Source organism: Bicyclus anynana, chromosome 12 (genome assembly GCF_947172395.1).
Source record: "Bicyclus anynana chromosome 12, ilBicAnyn1.1, whole genome shotgun sequence".
NCBI classification, from domain to species: Eukaryota; Metazoa; Arthropoda; class Insecta; order Lepidoptera; family Nymphalidae; genus Bicyclus; species Bicyclus anynana.
Genome location: NC_069094.1, coordinates 9,091,152 through 9,099,042, shown reverse-complemented (window position 1 = coordinate 9,099,042; position 7,891 = coordinate 9,091,152).

Genomic DNA, 7,891 nt, shown 5'->3' with positions numbered 1-7,891 from the left:
ATAGTATTCAGATGCAGTTGAGATATATACAGACGTGCATTTTAAGCGATTGATTCAGTAATTCGTACGAAAATATACATTTTTAGAGTTGAATAATGCTAATGAGTAGAAGTCTGTTAAATTAGCACCCAATAATAATCTATTGTTGGCCGGTCGTTGGAAGAGACAACACAAGACGATTTAATGTTTGGGCAATGAAGTTTTTGCGGCATAGTAATAAAAATAAACGTCAATACGTATGCGGGCAAGCGACACCATCAGACCAGCTGGGGTCGTGTAGTCGTAAGTCTTCTCTGCGGTTTCAAGCCATGTTCGAGCTCTAATTGGATCATCGATGCGATGCAGTAATGCCTTTGTTTTCATCGAAATATTTTTATTACTCTACAATGATACTTTGAAATTACTACGCCCCGTGATTACATTAGCTTAGTAGTCGTATTTCGTAGTTCGTAGTTTCTCGTCTCCGTGGGAATACGAGAATAAAACGTAGATTCTAACAAACAACAAAGGTGGTTTTCTATTGGTTAAATATTTTTTTATAACATAGATGATCATATTTTTTGTAAGAGAATTTTCTTAATTCTCTGAGTGTATGAAGTCTGCCAATCAGCGTGGTGGATTATTGGCCTAACCCCTCTGATTCTGAGAGGAGACTCGAGCTCAGCAGTGGGCCGAATATGGTTTGATAATGATGACACGAACCTTAGTACATTAGACGGTTGACGATGGCGATGTTTGCGCAACCTATGAATGTCAACTCTTGATGCGATTTCGAAGCAATCGCGTAGCAGTGTGTCCAATGCTTTATCGATATCAATCCAAAATAGATTATGTCCTTAATAAAATTAGGAACGGAATGTCAGTTTTATTCGCCATGCTCCATCAAAATGGTCGTTATCTGCAGATGGGATCGCGATAACGATCGAACTCCACTATAGAGTAGTATAAAGTATAGTGTATAAAATTGGTTGTTCCCAGTTTATAAATCATCAACATTTTCAGCCTATTTGAATAGTCCAATACAGTGTCAACTGCCTCTTTCTGGGTTCATCATACCCATGCTACCACACCATATAATCACAAGGTTCATGACCACGAGGGTTCGAATCGGAATTCGAAAGTCGCGGTACGAGATACCTACTGAGTTTTCTTTCGTACAAGAAGTTTTCAGTTAAAAATTCTCAATCCGAAGTTGGGAATTTTACACCCCCGTGCCTCTTAGAACACCTCCCTACGTCACGCCGTCAATACCGGTCATAGTCAATAATAATTAACATCTTAGTAGTCGTTAAGTAATGAATGTAACAGTATCACTTTAAACCTGCCGACCCATATTGAAAAGCGTGGTGGGAGAGTGGATCTAAGCTCCAAATCCCCTCTCCTATCAAAAGGGAGGCATGACCATGGGTCGTTAAAATAGGTTGACGAATAATGACTACAAGTCAGGTCTCCCTCCTTATTGAAGAGGGGATATTATGGAGCTTAGACCCATACGGCGGCCCGCCCATACGGCGAACGGAGCAGTCGCTCCAGGCGCCAAATCCTACAGGGCGCCTAAATGGTAAAGATCGTTGGTCACTCCAGAGTATGGTCGAGATCTTCACGTCCCATACTTACTTTGCACTCACGATTGGTATAGGAGTTAACAGGAGAGGCGCCATAATTGGATCTCGCTCCATTCTAAAATTTACTTCGGGCCGGCGCTGCTTAGACCCACTACGCAGCTTCAGTGCGGGTGACAATGTTTTAACTATTTAACGATTACAATCAGACCACCAACTTCAGGCTGATAATTTCTAGGAATAAAGAAATATTCAAGTATATAATACATCTAGCTCAGTATTTCCTAGTCTGAACCTGAAACTTAGCACTGGAACCCAAGACCTCGTGATTCAAAGCCACAGTATAAACCACTGGACCGAGGGCAGTTCATATAACTTCACATTTTTTTTATCGTACATGTACGCAGGTAACATGATTGGGCTCATCCGTTACGGACGTGACGGGCAGGCGACGCGGCTAGTGTTACAAAACCGGGGAATTTATTCGGTAGCCGTCCGAGCGACTTTATTTGTTTATACATTGACACCGGTGATTTTTGCCAAAATCGTAGTTTTTTATATCTTTTATCAAATTTAAAATAATTATAATTTTTTACATTAATTAATTTTGACGGCCCCCGTGGCGCAGTGATATGCGCGTTGGATTTACAAAACGGAGGCCCTGGGTTCGATCCCCGGCTGGGCCGATTGAGATTTTCTTAATTAGTCCAAGTCTGGCTGGTGGGAGGCTTCGGGCGTGGCTAGTTACCATTCCTGCCAACAAAGACGTACCACCAAGTGATTTAGCGTTACGATGTCGTGCAGAAACCGTAAGAAGTGTAGTTTACTCCTAACAAGTTAGCCCGATTCCATCTTAGATTGCATCATCACTTACCAGGTGAGATTGTAGTCAAGTGCTAACTTGTAGAGAATAAAAAAGAAACAAAATTGCAGGGAACCCCAAATAAAAATTAAATTATGACTATAAAGTAGAAGATAGGAATCGACCGTGAACTTTGTTTCGTTTATACTATGGAAAGCTTGAGGTTATCAAAAATACGGAATTGTTCGTAATGCAAAATGATAAGAAACGGATAATTCCTCTCATAAGGTCTAAAGTACGACGTTTGTTTGTATACGAAGAATCATTTGATATTGATAAATAATATGCATGAATCACTCACATGATATTTACTACGTAGTAATTGATTTTAATTATACGATAGATAACATCTTACATCATGGTTTAAGCCTCGGAGTAATGAGCACGCTTGGAATCTTTATGAAGAATACAGTAATGGCGCTTTTAGTTTGAGTACAAAGCATCTTTACCTACTATATTTTGTTTAATAACTAGCGGACGCCCGCGACTTCGTAAACAACTGACTCTTCCGGGGATAAAAACTACTCTATATGTTGCTCAGTATTTTCATCTATGTACCAGTGAAGGATCCATTGAGCCGGTCTAAAGATTAGCCCGGACAAAAGACAGACAGACACATAGATAAAAATTTAAAAAGCTTGATTGTGTTTAAGTATTACGGAAACAACTATAAGTACTTAATTAAAGACAGTTATTTTGAACTCACAGACAGAAACTTCAATTTATACTGATATTATAAATGCGAAGTCTGTCTGTCTGTCTTTCTTTCTGTCTGTCTGTCTGTCTGTCTGTTACCTTTTCACGGCTAAACGGCAGAACCGATCACGACGAATGTTGGTATGATGATGGTAAATGGGACTTTGGAGCAAAACATAAAGTACTTTTTGACCCTAAAATAAAAATAAAAGGGGGTGAAATAGGGGTTCAAAGTTTATATGAAAAAGCCATTCATTTTTAGAGTTACTGTTTTAAAAATTTGTTCTTTTATCATGAAAAAAAATACAAAATATAATATGATTCAAAAATTTATATAATTCAACCCCTAATGTGGTGAAATAGGGGTTGAAAGTTTATATTAAGTCGCGGGCGTCCGTTAGTTTTATTTATATAATATATTGATGAGTATGTTGTATGTACTACTTTATAATTTACTTTCGGTATACCAACTAATAAAAATAGTGGAATAAACTAATAGAACGTCATCAATAATAACTATTCATTACATTAAAGAATAGCATAACTTTAACCGTAAATTATTTCTCAATGGGTCTCGAATTCGCAGAAAGCTCGTCGCTTGTCCGACGGTTATTAGGAACAAAGCCTTTTATTTCCTTAATTGCTCACAAACATCAAATTAAGGTCGAGAAAAGTGCAATTCTTAAAGTGGTCCTCGATGAGGCTGCCCTAATTTTACTTTCGAATTCTTTGTCGACGGGTCATCGTGAATGCATTTATCTCCATCAGTCAATCATGAGCCGAATCTACATAAAATATAAATTAAAAAGACACGCTGTCTGCGAGTAAAGTCATTTCAGAACTTTTTATTGAAATCAACTTTTTCTTTTTTTATTCCACGTTTTGATATCAGCATATTGCTTTTTTACCCAATCATGGCGAAGCGAAAATGAGGGTTATTACTGATTACAAATTATTATTTTGACTCGGGCCTGGTAGGCTTCGGCCGTGGCTACATACCGCCACTCCAGCAAAGATTTAGCTTTCCTGCATGATACGAGTATAGATAAACTACAATATCCCAAGTAAGCGCCTCGCGGTAGAATCAATACCATATTCGGTACCATCTTAGACCATAACCTGTGCTAATATCAACTCAATGTTGAGGGCCAGCTTTTCCTTTAATAAGAAAATTCTCGATTAAGGTATTGATTATTAATTTACATACTCAACAATAAACTAAAATAACTTAAAATAACTTAAAATAACTTAAAAAGTTCTGCACCAATTAAGTAAGTAACCGAGTAGTTTAAGCAAATAAACAAAACCCCTCAAAGACCGTTTTATCTTTAATTCCAGTAGTATAATAAAAACACCTAAATTCACACCGATGTAGTCGCGGGCATCAGCTAATAATATATAGAATACTAGTCACTATAAGTAGGTACAGTATGAGGATATGATAGCCCAATGGATATGACATCTGCCTTCGATTCGCAGGGCGTAGGTTTGAATCTGGTCCAGGGCATACACCCCCAACTTTTCAGTTATAAGCATGTTAAGAAATTAAATATCTCGTGTCTCAAACGGTCACCTGCATACCAGAGAATTTTCTTAATTCTCTTAGTATGTGAAGTCTGCCAATCTGCCTAACTCCTCTCAGAATGAGAGGAGTTAGGCAGATTGGCAGACTCGTGCTCAACAGTGAGCCGAATATATTGGTCGTTAATGATAATGATAAGTAGGTAAATGCATTGACCGGGTGTCTATCCAACAAAGGCAAAGCTACCAACGAAAGACGTATGTAAGAAACTGGGTAAAGAGCATCAACGTCATCAGTTTAATAGGTTTCCGTACAAAACGGAATAATTCGCTGGAGGCGTTGTATGATGCTGACTACAGCATGACAGCCAGTAGTCAACAGTCATTAATCTATCAAGAATGACTGACGGTACCTACTTTATGTAAAAAAGTGTTGAAGAATGTATGTTAATAGCGGGATTTCAATAAAGAATTTTAATAATTTGAAAATAAAGGTTTATAAGCCATCTTAATATTCGTTGAATTTACGCCTCAATTTTCATTGGAGTACAGTTTTTTTTCGATAAGGTAAATAAAAGCTTCGAAAAGATTATTGACCTTTTCTAATTATTTAATTCTCCTTTTTTTTTAATTTTTAATCGATTTCAAAAAAAAGGAGGAGGTTATCAATTCGTCAGAATCTTTTTTTTGAACAATGTTATTTTTACATACAAAATATAATACAAACAAAAAAAAAAGATTTCGACAAATTGATAACTTCCTCCGTTTTTTTTCTCTCTCTCTCTCTCTCTCAACTCTCCCGCTGCGGGACATTTGAGTGCCCAGGCAACCAGTGGTCAGGACTCCAGAGTGAGGAACCTCCTCACAACACGCGCAGTCTCAAGAATCACTGCCTTCTGTATCCGACTCTTGATCCAACAGTTAAGCGAAAGCTTCTTAAGGTGTTGATTGAAGCTTTTCGCTATACGACCATTAACTGAAACAACTATCGGAACAACAATAGTTGACTCAACATTCTACATAGTGGTTGACCTTTTCTACTCATTATTATGTTCCAAAAATATGTTTTTTTTTTTTTAAATGCTTATGGTACTTTTTTAGTTTAAGATAGAACATACAGAACAGTATACTCGTAGTACGAATGCAGACGTAGTACGCAAGGTTGCTCGCTGTTTCTTCTATGTATGAAATGACTGGACCTCCTTAATGGGATTGCAAACACGACGATGTTAATAATTATATTAATGCTGTGCCAGATATGAAACTCGGGAGCTACACGAATGGAGACATGACAATTCGGCGGAGTCTTGTACACTTTGTCCTCGGCTAAGAAGGACAATCGGACCGGTGACAATTAATCACGTTTTGGTATAGCCTAAATCCTGTAGCGTTTTATAATCTTGTCAAGTTTTACTTAATTGATAATAATAAAAAAGCGCAACGGTTATCATAGTGAAACTACAAACGAAAGTGCAGAAACCGTAGAAGAAAGTCAATCTACAAGTATTTTAGTGTATCTTCACTATAATAATTTATTAGCCGTCGCTAAAACTTTAACACCAATCAAATCCAATAAAAATAATATACGAGTATAACTCTATTCAGTTATATTAAGTGAAAGGCTTAATTAAAGAACGTTAACAAGGAAATTTTTAAACGCAAACAAGATCTTGTACAAGAGAATATAGAGGTTATTATAATAGACAATTTAACCTACTTAGATATTTTTTGCACCTGTAGTTTTGTACGTACATGTTATTGATGTTCTTCTATCTCAATAGCTAATTGGTGATATTTTTTGTGCTGCAATTAAAATATCTTCGCTGAAAGTGCAAGTTGTTTTGTTTTGCTCAATGGTCGTCTAGCTGTCCAATTAAGAGTGCAAGTGAATTTTATTTAGTCCAATTAATACAGAAGCAAAGTGGACGTTATAAAAACTATGATGAATATAAAAAAAAACAATATGTTCGGATTTATAAAACAAGTTAAAATTTAAAATTAGGCTAGAAGAAAGACTTTTCTGAAAGAAATTATTTTCATCAGAAAAGAAAACTCATCCTCGCATTTCAAGAATCATCTCGATTACGTCAGTGATATATATCCATCCATTTGCTTAGTTGATACGATGACACACACAAACACACAGACAAACATATCAAACTTACAACTTACAGCCCTCATTTACTTTCTTTTTAAAAAATCAAAAGCAGTGATGTCTGTCACACAGATTATAACCCACAGACCACTTAAAATTATTATTTATTTAAATTTTTATAAGTAGTGTAGTTAAGAAGTTATGAATTAACACATAAACGGATGTTGGTCTAGACTAGAACAACCATAAAACAATACATACTACTAATTGAACAATTCAAATGCTTGCCTAGCTTGCCTTATATTGCAAACACGATTACCTTCTGGTAATTGGCTTAATTAGTGTAGCGTTGAGTTTGACAAAACAATCACCTATTTAGTAAGTCAATAACTTTGCTTCGAACCCGAAATAAATGATGCTTACCTATCATTATGAAGGTTTTAATTGGTAAGCTGGTATCTACAAATAGCTAGACTTTTTGCAGATCTTTCTGGCGTTTTTGTATTTTTTTTGTTATAAACGTATGGCCATGGCGGGTACGATACCATCAGTTTATACATAAAATTAAAAATTGTCAACTCGAATTTATTATTCCACCACCTTGGGACCCCAACGTTCATCTTCGAAATATGTGCCCTGCCCATTGTCACTTAAGCTTCGCGAGTCGCTTAGCTTTAACAATCTCATTACGAGTAGTTCTGCGGTTCTTCTCATTGCAAATCCGCACTATACATGCGTAATTATTAATTATTGAATAACCAAAAATTGGTCATCTAACAGTATAAAAAAATTTAATTGAATAAATGAAAGCTATACCTAACTATCAGTTTTGACGATTTCACACCTCTATAGAAATCATGGATATTAAAGAGCTGGACTCCGTTTACCTACATTGTAATGGCGTTATTATGAAACACATTTCTATAGGTTTTATTATACATTATCTGTATGAATAAGCGTCTAACATTTGCGTGTACATTCAATGACGCACGCTGCACAAAGAACGCATTTTATCGCTCGTAACTAACTTATTACGTCGCTTATATAAGACATAAATGGTAGAAGAAAGTAAGTGATACGTCAATGAAATAATTTATTGTGCCTATCCGGTAAACAACCATGGACTAAAAGAGTCTGCGATGGCGAGACATACCC